The 20545-nt window shown below is 43.5% G+C and overlaps 1 pseudogene; it reads right to left on the bottom strand.

The window, feature by feature from the left end:
- Positions 1-20545, bottom strand: part of LOC136406541 (probable ATP-dependent RNA helicase DDX5) — a 60018-nt pseudogene that overhangs the window by 32785 nt on the left and 6688 nt on the right.

Genomic DNA, 20545 nt, shown 5'->3' with positions numbered 1-20545 from the left:
TGTATGTTTCAAGGAATTTGTCCATTTCATCTAGGTTGTCTAATTTTTTGGCATACTGTTCTTCATAGTATTTTTTTACAATATTTTGATGTCTGTTGTGTCAGTTGTTATTTCTCCCCTCTCATTTCTAATTTTATTTATTTGAGTCCTCTCTCTCTTTTTCTTGGTGAGTCTAGTTAAAGGTTCATCAATCTTGTTTACTTTTTCAAAGAACCAGCTCCTAGTTTCATTGATCGTTTGTATTGTTTCTTTAGCCTCTATGTCATTTATTTTTGCTCTGATCTTTATTATTTCCTTCCTTCTACTACATTTGGGTTTTAGTTGCTGTTCTTTTTCTAGTTCTTTTAGATGCAAAGTTAAGTTGTTTATTTGAGCTTTATCTAGCTTCTTAAAGTGTGCCTGTAGTGCTATGAACTTCCCTCTCAGTACTGTTTTTGCTGTCTCCCATAAATTTTGAATTGTTGTATGCTCATTGTCATTCATTTCTAGGAATTTTTTTATTTCTTCTTTGATCTCATTCTTAATCCATTCATTATTTAACAACCTGCTATTTAGTTTCCATGTGTTTGAGAATATTTGAGCTTTTCTGTTGTGGTTCATTTCTAGTTTCATGCCGTTGTGATCAGAGAAAGTGCTTGATGTGATTTCAATCTTCTTAAATTTGTTGAGAGCACTTTTGTGCCCTAACATGAGGTCTATCCTAGAGAATGTACCATGCACACTTGAAAAGAATGTATATTCTGCTGCTTTAGGGTGAAAGGTTCTGAAGATATCTATTAAATCGAGTTGATCTAGTGTGTCCAATAAGCCTGCTGTTTCTTTGTTAATTTTCTTTCTTGTGGATCTATCTAGTGATGTTAGTAGGGTATTGAAATCCCCTACTATTATAGTATTTCTGTTGATCTTGCCTTTTAAATCCATCAAAGTCAGCTTTATATATTTAGGTGCTCCTATATTAGGTGCATAGATATTTATAATAATTATATCTTCCTGTTGGATTACTCCCTTTATCATTATGTAGTGGCCTTCTTTATCACTTACTATAGCCTTGGTTTTAAAGTCCATTTTGTCTGATATAAGTATTGCTACCCCAGCTTTTTTTTCATTTCCATTTGCATGAAATATCTTTTCCCATCTTTTTACCTTCAATCTATGTGTATCTTTTGTTCTAAGGTGTGTCTCTTGTAGACAGCATATGTATGGGTCCTGTTTTCTTATCCACGCAGCTACCCTATGTGTTTTGATTGGATCATTTAATCCATTTACATTTAAGGTTATTATTGATATGTAGTTATTTATTGCCATTTTATTCTTTAAAGCTGTATTCCTTTTTTGCTATTTTCTTTTCCCACTTTGATCTGTTTACAACAAGCCCCTTAACATTTCCTGCAGCATTGGTTTGGTTGTATTGAATTCCTTGAGTTCTTTTTTGTCTGGGAAGCTTTGTATTTCTCCTTCGATTTTAAATGATAGCCTTGCTGGATAAAGTAGTCTTGGTTGTAGGCTCTTGTTCTGCATTACTTTGAATATTTCTTGCTATTCCCTTCTGGCCTCAAGTGTTTCTGTTGAGAAGTTGGATGTCATCCTTATGGTGGCTCCTTTGTAGGTGATAGCTTTTTTTTCTCTTGCAGCTTTTAATATTTTCTCTTTATTGCTTAGCTTTGGTATTTTAATTATGATGTGTCTTGGTGTAGGTTTCTTTGGGTTTCTCTTTAATGGAGTCCTCTGTGCTTCTTGATCTTGTGAGAGTTTCTCCTGCATTTATTTAGGGAAGTTTTCATCTATGATATGATTGAACAAAGTCTCTATCCCTTATTCTTTCTCTTCTTCTTTAGGAACCCCTATGGTGAGGATGTTATTTCTCTTCATGTTGTCACAGAGCTCTCTAAGAGTTTCCTTAGACTTTTTGAGTCTCTTTTCTTTTTTCTTCTCTGCTTTCATGCCTTCATTCCAGTTGTCCTCCAACTCACTGATTCGATCCTCAGCTCTATCCATCCTGTTTTTAATTCCTTCCATTGTCGTCTTTATTTCTGATATTGTATTTGTCATCTCCGACTTATTCTTTTTTTTACTTACTATTTCTTTAGGTGTTCATAATGACCATCCAATGTTGTTCTAAGATCCCTAAGCATCCTTACAATTATTATTTTGAACTCTGCATCTGGAAGTTTGATTATTTCCACATCACTCAGTTCATCTCCTGTAGATTTCTCTTGTGGTTTCATTTGGATTTCACTTTTTTGTCTTCTCATTATGTCTGTGTTTGGGTGTTTTCTTTGTAGAGTTGGTTGAGTCTAGGCTTGGTGTTGTCTGCCTCCAGTTTTCAATTGTGTTATTTCTAGGTCTTCTTGGGTTGGTATCAGCTATTATTTGTAATCTACTTTCAGATTTGTGCAGCTTTGAAGTCTTGATTTGTTTGTTTTCTTAACAGGTGATAGTCTTGTTTACTGATCTCAGCAGGGGGTTTCCTTGAAACTGTATCCAGGAATGCGATGGGTGTAACCTGAGACTCTGTAGGCCTCTTCCACCAACTAATCTCTCTCGGGGCAGGGTGTTTTCTCAGCTTCAGTAGGGGGAGGTGTATCTTAGATATCCATGGAGACCTGAGTTACTGCCCCTCCTCCCCACTTCTTGTTTTCAGCTGTGTCTTGTTGCGCTGATTGGAGCTGGAGAGATGTCTGGCAATCTCTCCAAATGTTTTAAATTTTGAGGAAATCCAATTGATCTATTTTTTTTCCTTTGGTTGCTTATGTTTTTGATGTCCTATCTAAAAAGTTGTTACCTAATTCAAGGTTGTAAAGCCAGAATCCATGGCCAGGGCAGCTATCACAGCAGCCCAGCCCATGCAGGTTCGCATTGGATTCGGACAGCGGAGCCAAAAATTGATGGGCCATAGTCTTTAATTCTAGCTTGCACCTGGCGGGCAAGTAAAAATACACACTGGGCTCCAAAACCCAGTCACATTCAGTGCTCACAAAGCTACTGACTTATCCGAGTTTCCTAGAATCAAAGGTTTCTAGCTCACCAGACTTATTCTCCTCAGTTCCCCATCTCCTTCCTTATCCCAGATACAAACTCTACACAGACTGGCATCTCACTCAGCACTCCGCCTTCTTGGCTGCTTCTCCTGGCCTCCTCCACGTGGCCTTTCTCTGCTCTCCTCTGATCTCTCTTCTAATGATAATCTCAGGAACCGAGAGCACAAGCTCCCGTTCTACCCATATTTTATAGTGTAGCTTCACAACCTCTAATCCAATATACAAAATAGGGAAGTCTCTAATACAAAGTCACTTCTCTGAGGCATGATTGGATTGTACCACCCCACATCAAAAAAGGGTAGGAAAGGCTTAATCCCAAAACCAAGCCCCAGGCTACAAGGATTCTCAACACACATTAATATCACCTGGGCGACGGCCTCTTCATGGGCAGCACCGTCTTTAACAAAGTGAGCATAATATATTTTATCTGCCCAACAATCCACCCCTATGCTCACTTTACTACCCACCAATTTACATCACCAGCATCCCCGTGCAAGGAAATTAGGCACATTACACAAATTACAAAATGACAAACATACAGTTTCAACAATCACAAAGGTACACTTCACCAGTCTCTGAGCACTTTGCCCAAAGCGCAAAATGTCCTCGCTTTCTTTCTAGCTATGGGAAAAGCTTCCCGGGGCAGGGGAGTGCTTCCAGCAAAGCCACCCCCCACCCCCATCAGGGTATTTTACATTGTCCAAAATCCGTAATCCGTAAGTCCATCCAACAAAAGAGCCAATGCCCACTCCGGTCGTAGTCCAGGAAATCAGTCCAAGCACATGGGGCATCAGCCACCCCCCTCATTCCTGCTGTCCTGGCAGGTCTTACACTGTCCCAAAGAGGACCACATGGTAATGGCAGTCAGCATTTCCATCTCTGCTCCGGATAGCATGTCCCAAAATCGCAGACCTACCAGGGCCGCAGTAGGTGCTCCTTCCAACTGGGCTTCCACCTTCTGGAGACTGCGGATTGCAACTCCAGCTCGATTATCCTCATCTTCCAAAGAGGAGCTTAAAACACCAGCTCCCGTTGCCAGTCTCGAGTACCGGGCCACTGAGGCCCTCTGCTCCGCAGACGTTGCAACTCCGGACCCGGCCTCAGCCTCAGCCTCAGCCTCAGCCTCAGCCCCGGCCTCCTGCTGCTGCTGGCTCTCCGCAACATCCAGGGCAATCTGCAACTCACGAACCTCTGAATCCTCCTCCAGCGTTTGCTCCATTTCCAGGCAAATCTCGAACACCTGGTTGGCCTCCTCCTCCAGCATTTCCTCCAGCTCCAGGGTCAGCATCGGTTTCTCCTGTGTTTGCTCCAGCTCCTTCTGCTGCTCGGTTTGCAGGTCCCGGGCAGCCTCTTCCACAGAGCTCTCGGTTTCCTCACGCATGGCTGTAAAAGTCAGCCAGCCTACAATCCCCAAAAGGACAGCCATGGGGAACCCTAACACTAGCCAGTCCTCTACTCCACTGCTCAAAGGCTCCTTGCCAATCTGTATCAAATCCTGCCGACTACGCCAAATGTAAAGCCAGAAGCCACGGCCAGGGCAGCTATCACAGCAGCCCAGCCCATGCAGGTTCGCATTGGATTCGGACAGTCGGTAAAGAAACAGTGGAGCCAAAAACTGATGGGCCATAGTCTTTAATTCTAGCTTGCACCCAGCGGGCAAGTAAAAATACACACTGGGCTCCAAAACCCAGTCACATTCAGTGCTCACAAAGCTACTGACTTATCCGAGTTTCCTAGAATCAAAGGTTTCTAGCTCACCAGACTTATTCTCCTCAGTTCCCCATCTCCTTCCTTATCCCAGATACAAACTCTACACAAACTGGCATCTCACTCAGCACTCCGCCATCTTGGCTGCTTCTCCTGGCCTCCTCCACGTGGCCTTTCTCTGCTCTCCTCTGATCTCTCTTCTAATGATAATCTCAGGAACCAAGAGCACAAGCTCCCGTTCTACCCATATTTTATAGTGTAGCTTCACAACCTCTAATCCAATATACAAAATAGGGAAGTCTCTAATACAAAGTCACTTCTCTGAGGCATGATTGGATTGTACCACCCCACATCAAAAAAGGGTAGGAAAGGCTTAATCCCAAAACCAAGCCCCAGGCTACAAGGATTCTCAACACACATTAAAATCACCTGGGCGACGGCCTCTTCATGGGCAGCACCGTCTTTAACAAAGTGAGCATAATATATTTTATCTGCCCAACAAAGGTCATAAAGATTTACCCATATGTTTTCTTCTTAGAATTTGGTAGGTTTCGTTCTTACATCTAAGTTTCTAGTCCATTTTGAGTTAATTTTGCTAACTGTGTGAAGCTGGGGTCCTAATTCATTCTTTTGCATGTGGGTACCTACCACATGCAAGATGCTCACACCATTGATGTTATCATTTCCCCATTAAATAGTCTTAGTGCTCTTGTCAAAAGTTAATTGACCATAAAATGTAAGAGCTTATTTCGAACTCTCAAGTCTATTCCACTGATCTTATGATAACACCACACTGTCTATTTACTGTAGGTTTTTATTATCGTTTAAAATCAGAAAGTATAAGTCCTCCAACTTTGCTCTTTTTCAAGGCTGTTTATTCTGAATCTGTGTAAATTTGAGGATCAGCTTTTTTATTTCCAAAAAATAGAAGACTGTAGAAAGTTTCATAGGGGTTGTATTGAATCTGCATATTGCTTTGGGATGTATTGCCATATTAACATTTTTATGTCTTACATAAATATGGGATGCCTTTCCAATGTTTTCTCAGTCTTCTTTACTTTCTTTTAGAAGTGGTTTCTAGTTTTTAGAGCACAGATCTTTCACCTCCTTGGTTAAGTCTATTCTTAAGTATATTATTACTTTTATGCTTTTGTAAATAAAAGTGTTTTCTTAATTTGATTTTGTAATTAATTTAAATAAGTTTTTTATGTGTTGACTTTAGAGAGAGGAAGAAAGAGAAAAAGAGAGAGAGAAACATCAATCTGTTGTTACACTTCTTTATGCATACAAGAATCATACCCTGACCAGGGATTGAACTCATAACCTTGATGTATTGGGATGATGCTCTGTCCATAAGCATACTCTCACTTCAAAATACACACACACAAACACATTCGTTGAATGCTAAGTTCTCTGTATGTAAAACTGCATATCTACCAAACTATATTTATTACCTTGCTCAATTTCTCTGTTCTTACTTGTTTTTTTAATCTAATAGATTGGCCACTCAAAGCAAGAAACATTAAAATGATCAATCAGAGCCCTGGCTGGTTGGCTCAGCGGTAGAGCGTCGGCCTGGCGTGCGGGAGACCCGGGTTCGATTCCCGGCCAGGGCACATGGGAGAGGCGCCCATTTGCTTCTCCACCCCCCTCCCTCCTTCCTCTCTGTCTCTCTCTTCCCCTCCCGCAGCCAAGGCTCCATTGGAGCAAAGATGGCCCGGGCGCTGGGGATGGCTCCTTGGCCTCTGCCCCAGGCGCTAGAGTGGCTCTGGTCACGGCAGAGCATCGCCCCCTGGTGGGCAGAGCGTCGCCCCTGGTGGGCATGCCAGGTGGATCCCGGTCGGGCGCATGCGGGAGTCTGTCTGACTGTCTCTCCCCGTTTCCAGCTTCAGAAAAATACAAAAAAAAAAAAATTAAAATGATCTATCAGAGTGTTGGCCCAGGACACTGAGGACCCAGGTCCAAATCCCCAAGGTCGCTGGCTTGAATGCAGGGTCACTGGCTTGAGCATGGGTTTGCTGACTTTAGCATGAGATCATAGACATGATCCCATGGTCACTGGCTTGAGCCCAAAGGTCACTGGCTTGAAGCCCAAGGTTGCTGGCTTGAACCCAAGGTCGCTGGCTTGGGCAAGGGGTCACTAGCTCTGCTGGAGTCCCCCCTCCCCAGCCAAGGCACATATGAGAAAGCAATCAATGAACAACTAAGGTGCCACAATGAAGAATTGATGCTTCTCATCTCTCCTTCCTGTCTGTCTGTACCTGTCTGTCCCTGTCTCTATCTCTCTCTCTCTCTGTCCCTATGTCTCTCACTAAAAAAAAAAATGTCCTATCATAATTAGTACCATGTTGCTAGTCTCTGAAGCTGGAAATCAATAGCTCTACTATTCTTTCCTCTTTTATAAATGTTTTAATTTATTTCTTAAATATCCAACTATAATCCCATGTTTACTACACCCTCTTTGCATTTCTAATCATGTTTTCTTTATATGTTTAGCTAATGTGTTGTTCAGTGACTACAAATTTATAACAGTGATATCTTTCTCCAGTAATGTCTGCCTTTATTACAACGCTCCTTTCAATTGTGTTTTGTATTTTTTAGCATTGACACTACTTTGTCTAAGGTTAATGTTGCCGCTTCTGTTTTTTCCTCCTGGTATTTGCCTGACTCACCTTGCCATTCTTTTAGGTTCATCCTACTCTTATCCCTTCTTATAAATAACATGGAGGTCATAATTTCTGTCTTTTAATATAATAAGGCATGCAGCCTGTTCACACTTAGTGTGGTGAAGATTGTAGAGTACTTGACTTTCATCCTTTCTTACTACTTTAGTGTTTCTTTTATGTCTTGTTTCCTTTCTTGTCCATTAGTTTGCTGATGTGATCACACTCTCCTTGGTCCTCTCTCCTTTCCTTCTCATTAACTTGAAGACTTGCAGGCAAATTGCTTTCCAACTGGTAAGAGGGATGCAAAGGGGCCACTCAGGGATGCCTGGGCCCTGACTTGGAGCCCTATGTCAGCTCCAGAAACGATGTCCTTGACAGCTCCAACTTTGGCTCAAAACCCAGCAGACATTCATGTTTGTATTCATTTCCGAAATAGAACTATCAGCATTTCTTCCTGGAGGTTTTCTTATTCACACATAAGGTCTCCTGGATCTAACTTTCAATTTTTTAATCTGTCCCTTCAATATTTACATTGGCTTGTTATTTCATCCTACATTTTGAGATTTTTTTTCTGCTGAATCTTCTGGGCTCAGCCATCCTCTGCTTCCACCCATCCAGGAAAAGTTTAAGTGCAGAAGGCATGGTTCTTATTTCTGCAAAGTATTTTGATGCTTCAATTGAGACTCTTTGATTTTGTATTATATTCTTTTCTGGTTCAAGAAGCTGTATGTCTCATTGATTCTTGCTCTTCTGCGGGCCAGGTCCCTTCAGGTGAGCAATTAATTTCAAGGCTCTCGGGCATGTTTGGCAGTGGGCAGGTGGCAGGAGTGCAATCAGGGAAGCTCTTCAGACCTTGCTTTCCTCAGTTGCAGAACTGGTCCTCTGCAACTCGGGGTTTGGAACCACAGCTTGGAGGAGAGGTGGATGTACGGGTCTCCTCCAGCCCAACTCTCTCCTGATACTGAGTTCCAGTCATTAGCCAGGGCTCCCTACTGCTTGTCCCACTCTCATCCTTCCCAGGGACCAAGGTCTTGAGCTTTTCACCCTGGGTATGGCAGAAGCCTCCCCCATCATCTATCTGCTGGTCTCAGCACCTGCTGCATCAGGAAAGACAGTTGGTGCCAAAAAGGGGTTAGGAAGGAGAGCCTGCCATCATCACAGTGGTGTCATTTAGCACAAGCAACCATGACACCTTCCATGAAGGGACTTATTCTTTGGCTATAGAGAGAAGTGAGAGATATTTAAACCAGCATTTGTTATGGGTGCCTATGGATCCTAAATCTATCAGCTGGCAAATATAATGTATCAAACAGGCCTGGCTATTTCTTCAGAAAAATTTTCTTCTTTCGCCTGACTCGTGGTGGTGCAGTGGATAAAGCAATAGCCTGGGACAGTAGTCGGCAAACTCATTAGTCAACAGAGCCAAATATCAACAGTACAATGATTGAAATTTCTTTTGAGAGCCAAATTTTTAAAACTTAAACTACATAGGTAGGTACATTGTTATTAACTTAATTAAGGTACTACTAAGCTGGCCTTTGCTAGAAACGTCCTCAGTCTGATTGAGGTACATTTGCTGAGGTTGACCCCTTCCAACTTTCCAATCCACACTCGTCTTCTATACTTGTTTCGTCTATCTCCTTTCGTTCATCCTCTCTATATGTCCAAACCATCTCAACATGCCTCTCTCAATCCTCGACACTACATCTTCTTTCACTCCACAACACTCCCTAAAACTAACCTAATGAACTTTACTTAAAGTTTTAAGTCTTAGGTAAACTATAGGTACATTGAATAAAACTTGATATCACACTTAATAATGATATTATTTATTGATAAAATCAAGTTGTAAGGTATCCATAAAATTAAATCATGACAAACACTAATGTGAACAATGGTCTTGCATTTCCTTGGAAAGTTTGGGTAAGTCAGATTTGTATGTTGTTGTTTTTAATTTTAGGCACTATTCCAGGTTCTCATCAATAAGATGATGGTTCTTCTCAATTTACTCTTGATAAGGTTCATGCTTGAAAATGATTGTTCACATGAATATGTAGACCCGAATAAGGAAAGAACAGCAAACGCTAGTTTTTTCAGCTGATTATATGAGTCAGGAATACTATTCCAGGTGTTAAAAATTAACATATCTTCCTTCTCCAGGTCTTTCAAAGCAGACCACTTGTGCTGTAAACTAAGTTCACATTTGTTTTTCTCCAATATTTCTATATCAGCATAAAGACGTTCAAATTTTGAGCTCCACAATTCTTTGTTTTTTAAATCCAGCAATTGCATTTCAAAGTTGCCATGGTCAATATTAAAAGGAGAAAAATTTAATTCTGTTACAGTAGCACTAAGAGGTTTTTTTTTAACAAAGGCTAACGTCGCTTTGCTGTTTCTGAATTCCTAAAACCTGTTGAGAAAAGCTTCCCTCATATTTAAAAGTGTTGTTTTGAAATAGGAAATGTCAATATCAGAATTATTTTCTTGGTGGTGTTTCAACAGGCTTGGAAAGTGAATCAAAGTTTCTCTTTCAAAATCTTGAGCAAAAAGAGATAATTTGTTTTTGAATGAAATAACTTCTTCTAACATCGAAAAAAATGTGTTTCCTTTCCCCTGTAGTTTATGATTAAGCTGAGAGTTTAGATGAGACGTAACGTCTACCATGAAATAAAATTTTTGGATCCACTGATCGTTCGTTAGTTCTGGATAGTGAACACCCTTCTCAAGGAGAAATGCTTTAATTTCTGTTAATAAGGAAGTGAAACATTTCAAAACATTTCCTCTTGATAACCAACTTACCTTGTTATGTAGCAGAAGATCTGGGTACTCACTCTCCATTTCAACTAAAAATTCTTTAAATTGGTGATGATTAAGAGCTTTAGCTATAATGGAGTTGATAATCTTAATCACCAATTCCATAACTTTGCAAATTTCTTCTGGAAATGTCTGTGCACAAAGCGCTTCTTGATGAATGATACAATGGTAAGTAAATATCTTGTGATTAATTTATTCTTTCAAAATAGAAACAAACCCGAGTCTTACTCTGGTCATACTTTTCTCCCTGCCTGTTGAAATTGAGTCAATTTTATCAAGTGAAATATGATGTTTTGCAATACACTCAATTACAGCATTTGCTATATCCTCTCCACGTGTTTGACCTCTGAGTGGCAATAATCCTCAAAGTTCTTCTTTAGGACCTGTAGATGAAATAAATCGTACAAAAAGTGAAATTTGTGCTGTATCATTTATGTCACAAGACCCGTCAACTGCTATTGATAAAGCTGAAACTAATTTAAGATCTTCGACTTGCTGGTTGGTTATATTCGAAGACATTTTGATTGTTCTATCTTTCACTGTTTTAGCAGACAATGGTAACTCTTTAATTTTTTTTTAGAATATCTGCTTTGTTCTTAAAATCCCAAAAATAGCTCTTCGGATGCATTTATAAAAACAATATTTTATGTATTTGCCACCTGTGTATGGTTTTCCTCTCTTAGCAATCTCTTGACTAACCACAATACTTGCAATATTAACATTGCTGGAAGATTGCATCTAGTAATTAAAGACAGAACATGATTTTTCTTGACTCTTCTGAAGTCTCTCAACTGTTTTCTTCCTTGCATCACAAACAGGATATTTAGTACTAAATGACACGTGTTTAGTTGTAAAGTGTCTCTCCAAATTTGATTTCTTTTTTTTCTTTTCTTTTTTAATTTCTCTGAAGCTGGAAACTGGGAGGCAGTCAGTCAGACTCCCGCATGCACCCGACTGGGATCCACCCGGCATGCCCACCAGGGGGCGATGCTCTGCCCATCTGGGACGTTGCTCTGTTGCAACCAGGGCCATTCTAGCGTCTGAGGCAGAGGCCATAGAGCCATCCTCAGCACCCGGGACAACTTTGCTCCAATGGAGCCTTGGCTGCGGGAGGGGAAGGGAGAGACAGAGAGGAAGGAGAGGGGGAAGGGTGGAGAAGCAGATGGGTGCTTCTCCTGTGTGTCCTGGCCAGGAATCGAACCTGGGACTCCTGCACGCCAGGCCAACACTCTACCACTGAGCCAACCGGCCAGGGCCAAATTTTATTTCTTGTTATGCGCCAATTTTTCCTGACAAATAAGGCAGTTCAGAAGGCCATTTAAGTTTTGAATAAACACGAAAGTCTTGGTCCATTCAACTTCAAATTCACGGTTTTCATCTTCTGTTTTCTTTGCTTCTTCATTGTAGCCATGTCAGACAGGGAACCTAAAAAAATGTTTCATTTTATACAGCCACCAACACAAAATAATTACAATTCTTAAATTGATGACAAAAATGCCTGCAGGATTTGCAGCTGGTTGAAAAAATACAGGTAACTTTATGCTTCGAGTAGGTACTTTTGTCACCATGTGCGATTTGTGAACGTGACTAGCACTAACCACTGCACAGTGAGACTGCTGACTGACTGGCTCACTTAACTTCTGCATGAATCGTATGCGCCTCCCCCACACTGCGTATCCTGCCACTGGCCTGCCCCGTGTCTCCTATCACCGGACCTACTGACACTCCCGCGCATACCTGTGCACCGGCACATGGTATTTTGTGGAAGAGCCACACTCAAGGGGCCGAAGAGCCACATGTGGCTCAGTGGTTTGCTGACTACTGCCCTGGGATATTGAGGACCCCAAGATCTCCAGCTCAATCATGGTATCATCGTCATGACCCCATGGTCACTTGCTTGAGCCCAACGGTCACTGGCTTGAGCAAGGAGTCACTGGCTCAGCTGGAGCCCCCGGTTAAGACAAGTATGAGAAATAATCATGTACAACTAACATGATGCAACTACAAGTTGATGCTTCTCATCTCTCCCTCTCAAAAAAAAAAATCTCTCCTTTAACCCTCACAGCAATGCTATAGTCATTGTTCACTGAGAGCTACTGAGCAACCTGCTCAGGATCACATCCAGCACCTATTAGTGGACTCGAGTTATTCAGCGTCTCCAGAGTGCTTGCCGTTCTGGGACAGAGTGCAGCCTTCCTAACAACCAGGTTCCATAGCTTTAGTTCCTGCAGCCTGCACACATGTGCACCAGTTGTCATGACAACACGACAGAATGCTGCCATCCTTGTTGAGAGGACAAAACTTCATATTCTAAAAGGGAGCAAAACCCCCAACATTTGAATGTGTCAGAAAGAAGCCTTCATGTGCAGAAACTCCTGAGCAGATCCTGCAACTCCCAGAGCCCTTCTGATATTCTCCTTCCCACCAGACCTCAAGACTTGTGACTCGACTGCTTCAGGTATACAGACAGTTGGCTGGTTGTTTCAGCTGGTGAAAAAGCAGAGGTAATCCAGAATATGTGAGTGCTACCAGAACACCAGTTTGCACAATTACACCCACAGGAATCTTGAATAGAGAAAATTGAGAACACGGTAATGGTTGGAAGGTGTTTTTGGTCTGAGATTTTCAGCCACCTCAATCCACAGTGGCATAGCACCTGCAGCCCCGCTTCCATTCCAAAGAACACATGTTTGGTTTCCCAGACAATTTCAGCCTGGTGTCAGGGGAGAAGATGCCCTCAGTCCCCTTTCCTTCTAGAAACACAAGGAATACATGTTGAGTCTTAGGTTTCCACTTCCTCCAGAGATCCCATCACTTGGCTCAAAAAGGGAACACCTGCTACATTTATACTCTACCCTGCAGAACTGAAGTGTCTCCTTGGGTATTTCTGCTGTACGGGAAAGAAATAGCTATTTTATTTAAGCCAATAACATGACAAGGGATGGGAGTCAAAAGCAGATGTTTCTTTTCTTTAAAAAAAATTCCATTTTTGCCCATAGTCATTCGAGCAAGTTGTCGCAAACCAGTGCGACTTGTAATTTTGCAAGTCTTGGGTGGGAATGGTGGAGGATTAGAAAATAAACACAGAAATAAAAAGAATGGGATTGGGAGGTCTTATGGTGGCTGAAGGCCTACCCAAAGCACCTGCACTCCCAAAAGCTTTATTTTTATAGTGTAAAGCAAAGTCATTTGCAAATCAAAGAGAGCTCAGATACAAAGTCACATTTCTGAGGCAAACTAAGAATTCTCCCCAGAGCCCAAAAAACCCTCCACCATACATAACATCTTCACTTCACAAAACAAAGGGTAAAACTGCCTCCAGTCTCTCGGAAGGACAGGGAGGATAGGACTAGTAGGAACAATCCAGCATCACTGCTAACATGGAGGTGTGGGGAAGGGCTTAGCGTTTAGCAACTTAATCAGGCAAGTGAGGTGGGGGATGGGCAGCAAGGACCCTGTCAGTTTACTGCCAGTCCCCCACACTTCTGTCCCCTAAAAATATAAACCGCAAGAACCCTATCAGCTTGCAGTCTCCAACAGCAAGTCGTGAGCCTGTTCAGCAGGAAACCCTTGAACCATTGGTCTGGTTCTGACACACAGTACTTCCTGGCAGGATATTAGGGAGCGCATAAGTCTGCAGTGTTGTAAAGAATGGTTTGACACCATATGAAATTAAGAGTGCTTAGCCTGCAGGAAAGAGGTTGTGAAAAATTATCCTGCAGCAAGGAACTGCATGGGTTCTCTGCTGCCCAGAGAACCAAGCTGGAGCCCATGAGTGCTCTTGGGTGTGAGGTTTAAGGGTGGCTAGGCAGAGAAGAGGTCTGTGCAAAGGTGGTGGAGCCAGAGAAAGGGGAAAATGGTGTCACCAGAGTCTGGCTCTGACAAGAACTTCTTGCTCTCCCAAAGCCCAGGGTCAGAAAATGTGGTCCATTCAGCACTAGCTGGGCAGTCCCTGAGACCAGATGCTCTGACATCGTAGGTTGGGCAAAAAAAGCAAAGGATTCTAGGCAACAGTTCCAAGGTCCTTCCGCAAGGGGCCATTCCGTGACTGGCAAGGAATGTGTGGGCAGGGCACAATGAGACAAAGCGCCTCATAACCACCTGAGTTCTGGATGAAGCCACCTTAGGGCAGAGCTGGGTCACTGCTCAGAAACTAGGGGAAGAGAACTTGGTTGATGCCTAGCCCAATGCGCTTGGTTAGTGGAGTGAGAAGGCGGGGGAAGGACAAGGTCACGTCATGGGGCCCTGAGGCACAGGACCATGTGTGCTGGCCATGGAAGGGTCTGGAAGTGCAGGTGGGAATGGGGAGGGGGATGCTGGGTGTGGAGTCAGGGGAGACTAGGGAAGTTGGGGGTAAGACAGCAAAGTGGGGCCAGCTGGAAGGCCATCTGACAAGATGGCGATGGCTTATGTGTCATCAAGTTCACTCAGACACCAGTCCGTCAGGCCCTGAGAAGATCTTTCAGTTAGAGTTGTAACCATTTGCTCTTTAAGGCCCAGTTTAACTCTAATGCATAGGTCCCATGGGGCCAATAATCCACAAGGCCTAGGAAAGACACCAGGTCCTCACTATGCAAACACAGCTGTCTACTGCTGTTCTCGTCCAGAATTGTACAGCGTGTTTCAGCAGTGAGTGTTCTTGGTGATCCTGTGAGAATGCCGTCAGGCCTGTGCGACTCCCACCCCAGTGTCTCACCTCTATCCAAACGGTGGTCTCTTGATCACCCCTTGAGGTCTGGCCTCTAGACCTCATCCGTGCAATAAGAGAAGAGATATGTCGTCTAGCCCTGCTGAATCAGGCTGGTCTGCTGTCCATTTCTGATGAGCGATCATCCTCCTGCTTCTGAGCCTCCCAGGCTCCACTGGTGTTAACTGGGCCTTGATTCTTACGCTTGGACCTGTATTAGGGTGTGGGAGACAGGCTGGAAGATGACAAAGTCCTTACAGCCCTTCCCCACATTCCTTGCTTGAGTTGCTAAAGGCAGTCTATATTCCCTTCCTCTTACCCTTTGTTTGAGGAACTGCTAGTTAAGATGTTATACAGCTAGTGCTCGACTTACGACCACGATTGATTCCGGCAGACCGGTCGTAAGTTGAATAGGCTATATGTACAGTACTGTGAAATGATGTTATAAAAATCTTTCAGTCATATTTTATCATAACTTTCTTTCATTATTATTATATATCATAATTTTCTTTGTTCATTTTATGCCATTTGTATCATCTCTACACCATTTTGTTTCTTACTTTTACATTCGTTAGGTTTAAGTAAAACACTGCATTACCAGTACAACTGGTTTAATATTTGCAAAGACAATTTCCTCTTGGTAGACATCTTGGGAGGTGTTTGATGAAAAATATCCAAGACACAAAACACAAATTGCTGTACCGAGTCTGGGATAACAGTTGAAATGGTGCATGCGGAGATGGTAGTGCTGCCAGAAGCTGGTCCGCACTGTCGTACACCCAGCTGGGCAACGCTTGCACTGCCAGACGCAGAGCAGTCGTGGCTAGTGATTGTAGTCATAAAGGTCGTAAGTCAAATGGTCATAAGTTGCATAGGTTGTAAGTTGATCAATATGTGTACAAAACTTTGAATCGGAGACTTTCTTGCTAAAGCTCCCAGTAATATGCAAGTGGCAAACGGCTCTGTTCTCTGCATTATAAAATAGTTTGTGGGTGTCTGGGCTTTTGGTAGGTCATCAGCCACCAGAAGACCTTCTGATCTCATCCCTTTTCTCTCTGTGTTTATTCCTTCATCCTCCACCAAACTCACTCAGGACTGGACCTCACTTGCAACATTAGGGGAACCCTGTGTGATAAGGTGCCAAGGAACTGTAAAACTTAGTATTGGCAACGCCATTTTAAAGAGGAAAGGTCAGGCTTCTTGCCCCCTCTTTCTGTGGAGAATGGAGGGAGAAGAATGCAGGAGCTTCCTGGCTTACAAGGGCAACTGGGTCAGATAAGTCATAATTTAACTACAGAGCAAGGAAGGTAAAACATATCTAAGAATCCCTTCACTTCTCTTTTCTTAAAAGCCTTTAGAAAAGAATGTTTATGTACCTTAATTAAGAATTCCTACACTCTGACTCACCCTCCCACCCTAAAGTCATGAGAGTGACATATTCCTCACAAAGGGACCACAAGCCCCTCCTTCCCCACCCCAACCAGTATGTGATTTGGTCTATAAAAAAAGCCACAGAATGGTAGAGACTGGCTACATGATTTGAGATTGTGCCCCGTGTAGCTAGCCGGGTAATTAATAAACTCCTCAAAAATTCATTTAGACTTGGTGTCTCTATATAATGCACGGATTTAAGTTCACTACTGTACAACACCTGGGCCTTGGCTTGCACTTTCCAGACTCTGTGACTGGGCCCTGACATCTGCTGACTCCTTCCCTGGTGGCCGCTGCTGCTGCTCATGCTGCTGCATGTCTGTTGGTCAAATAAGTTTGTAAATATGATACATATGTTTGCTCACTTATACTTTGCATTGGGTGTGGGGGACAGGCTGTAAGCAGGCAGAGTCATTATAGCCTAAGCCTTAGTTTTAAGACTAAGCCTTTCCCACCCTTTTAATACTAAGATCTTTTCAAAACTAAGCTTTTCCCTACACCCTTGTCTGTTGTATGATGTGGGGTGGTGCACTCTTATGAGGAATCCCATTTATGCCTCAGATAAGTGACTTTGTATCAGAGACTTCCTTATTTATATATTGGATTAAAGGTTTTGATTTCTACACTATAAAATGGGGCAGACCAAGAGCTTGCTCTCTCTAGGTTCCTGAGATTAGTATTAGAGAGGAGAGCAGAGAAAGGCCATGTAGAGGAGAGGAGAAGCAGCCAAGATGGCGGAGTGCTGAAGGAGAAGCCATTTTGTGCAGAGTTTGTGCAGAGAGAAGGAGGTGGGGAACAGAAGTGAATAAGGCTGGTGAGGTAGAAATCTTTGATTCTATGAAACTCGGATAAGTCAGTGGCTTTGGGAGCCCTGAATTGAAAGGGAAGTGTTTTCCCATTGTGTGTATTTCTTGCCTGCTGGGTGCGAGCTAGGATTACAGCTAATGGCCCACCAGTTCTAGGCTTCATTGTTTCATTACCGTCTGTTCGAATCAAATGCGAACCTGCATGGGCCAGGTGGCTGTGATGGTGGCCGTGGCTACTGGCTTTACAATGTCCCTTGCCACCAGGCATCCAGTGTGCTTCACCGGAGCCTGCTCCTGGAGATGTACCTGCTGTCCTGCTGGACTCCTCTCACCCTTTCTGGGGTGGTCCATCTGCAGGTCTATGTCCTGAGAGTAGAGCCAACATGTGAGATGGGAAAGAAAGAGAAGATTAAAGAAGAACAAACTTCCTGGCCCGAGACACTGGGAGGAGGAGCTGCCACAGCTGCAATGGGCCAGCCTTTGAGTGGCACATGGGTGGGGTGGCTGGGGAAGATGAGTTTGGTTTCAGATATGCTAAGTTAGTGAGGTCCTTCCACCATCCACGTGTGGAGAGCGAGTGTCACTGGACACTTCTGGAATGTGAGATAGGTATGGCCTGGATGCTGTTTTGGATATTGTTGGGATGTAGGTGTCATGGAAGCCATTGCATAGGAAACAGTCACCAAAGGATTGATGTAAAAAAGAACACGTTCAAGGGCAGAAACATGCAATCTCCTACACTAAGAGATTGGGGGGCCTGACCTATCAGTGGTGGCACACTGGGTGGAGCCTCAACCTGGGATACTGAGGACCCATGTTCAAACCCTGAGGTCTCCGGCTTGAGTGCATGGTTGCTGGCTTGAGCATGAGATCATAGACATAACCCCATGGTCACTGGCTTGAAGCCCAAGATCACTGGCTTGAGCCCAAGGTTGCTGGCTTCAGCAAGGGATCACTAGCTCTGCTGTAGCCCCCTGGTCAAGGAACATACGAGAAGCAATCAATAAACAACTAACATGCTGCATCTATGAGTTGATGCTTCTCACCTCTGTCCCTTTTTGTCTGTCTGTCTCCCTCTTTGAAAAGGGGGGGGGGAATTTGGGACAAAAGGAAGAACCAGCAAAGATGACTTCCAGAAAACTGCTTGCTTTTGTTCTTTTTTTTTATGATTTTTAAAATTTACTGATTTTTTTTTTTTCCTGAAGCTGGAAACGGGGAGAGACAGTCAGACAGACTCCCGCATGCGCCCAACCGGGATCCACCCGGCACGCCCACCGGGGATGACGCTCTGCTCCTCCGGGGCATCGCTCTGCTGCGACAAGAGCCACTCTAGCGCCTGGGGCAGAGGCCAAGGAGCCATCCCCAGCGCCCGGGCCATCTTTGCTCCAATGGAACCTTGGCTGCGGGAGGGGAAGAGAGAGACAGAGAGGAAGGAGGGGGGGGTGGAGAAGCAAATGGGCGCTTCTCCTATGTGCCCTGGCCGGGAATCAAACCCAGGTCCCCCGCACGCCAGGCCGATGCTCTACCGCTGAGCCAACCGGCCAGGGCCAAAATTTATTGATTTTTAAAGTAGAGACAGAAAGGTGGACTGGAGTGGGGGGAAGAGCAGGAAATATCAGCTCATAGTTGCTACTCAGATGTGCCTTGATTGGGCTCAGTCATTTGAACTGGTGACTTCAGCATTCTAAGTCGATGCTTTGTTCACTGCACCACCACAGGTCAGGGGAGGAACTGTTCGCTTTCTTCAGCAAATATTGATAATTAGCAGCAGTGATCACTGCCCTATGCTGGAATCCTAGCAGAGTCTTTCCTCTTTGAGTTTCTGTCTAGTGTGTGCCTTGCTATAAGCAGAGATCTTGAATAGTTTGTACTGCAGTATTGGGTTGGCTCTGAAGCTCCCTCACTTTCTCCTGGTAGGAGTGGGCTTGGGGTGCCTTCATGGAGGTGGAGTGGACTCTGACTGGCGGGTCACACGTTGCACTGGATGCAGAGTAGAAGAGCACTGCTCTCTCTGCAATACACTGGGCAATCAGACCTGTGTGTGTATGGGGGAGGATTTGGCTTTTTATTCAGGTGCATATATAGTCTTCATCTGGGAAGCGGTGATTCTTCGGGAACTACAGTGTGTCCGTAAAGTCACGGTGCACTTTTGACTGGTCACAGGAAAGCAACAAAGGATGATAGAAATGTGAAATCTGCACCAAATAAAAGGAAAACCCTCCCAGTTTCTGTAGAATGATGTGGCAGCATGTGCGCATGTGCAGATGATGCCGTAGCACCATATATATAGCGGAACAGCCCACGGCCATGCCAGTCAAGATGTGAATGGTACAGAGGAAAGTTCAGTGTGTTCTGTGGCTCGCTAAATTTTAATCTTTGACCAAAGTGCAATGTGAATATCGGCGCATTTATATTGAAGCACCACCACATAGGAATAACATTACTCGGTGGGATAAACAGTTGAAGGAAACCGGCAGTTTGGTGGAGAAACCCCGTTCTGGTAGGCCATCAGTCAGTGACGAGTCTGTAGAGGCTATATGGGATAGCTACCTAAGGAGCCCTAAAAACTGTGCGTGAGCCCACATCAAACTGCACTGAATAGGTATGAAACTGGGAGAGTTTTCCTTTTATTTGGTGCAGATTTCACATTTCTATTATCTTTTGTTGCTTTCCTGTGACCGGTCAAAAGTGCACCATGACTTTACGGACACACTGTATTTCCTCTGTGTCTTTTTAAGGAAAACCCAGAAGAGTTTGTTTAGTTGGCTTTCATACCAAGTGTAATCTCCTAATTAAAATATGAACTATTTTAGAACAGCCCACAAAGATTTTAAGCAATGCTATTTAAACACTTTATTAAGGTTTACTAGGACTGTCATTACAAAGTACCATAAACTTGGTGGCTTAAAACACACAATTGATTTCCCCACAGATCTGTAAACTACAAGTGGAAAATCCAAGGTGTTCCGTCAAGGCCTCACTCCAGGGCCCACCAACACCTCTTCAGTCTTCAAGGGGTCCCCAGCGAGCCCGCATTCCTGGGCTTGTTGCTGTGTCACTCCAATCTTTGCCCAAATTTTCCCTTTCTTATAAGAAATAAAAATTGTACTAGGGTTCACCTTACTCCATTATGACCCCTGTCATATCTGCAAAGACCCTCTTTCCAAATAAGGTGACTTAGGTTCTGCATGTAAACTGGGGTGGCACTGTCTACCCCAGGACAGTAACTAACTTCTCTGCTCTGTGGGGCTGTGGAGAGAGTGCCCAAGCAGGGCCCAGCACACGTATGGTTCATAGGTAACTACATACTAGGCATTAGACGATTCTCATAACTATGTACACACACACACTGATTACAAAACAAAGATATTAACAAATAAGCACTTATGGTGGAAA

Source organism: Saccopteryx leptura, chromosome 5, assembly GCF_036850995.1.
Source record: "Saccopteryx leptura isolate mSacLep1 chromosome 5, mSacLep1_pri_phased_curated, whole genome shotgun sequence".
Taxonomy (NCBI): Eukaryota; Metazoa; Chordata; class Mammalia; order Chiroptera; family Emballonuridae; genus Saccopteryx; species Saccopteryx leptura.
The sequence above is the reverse complement of the archived record's forward strand: the minus strand, read 5'-3'. Positions and strand labels throughout refer to the sequence as shown.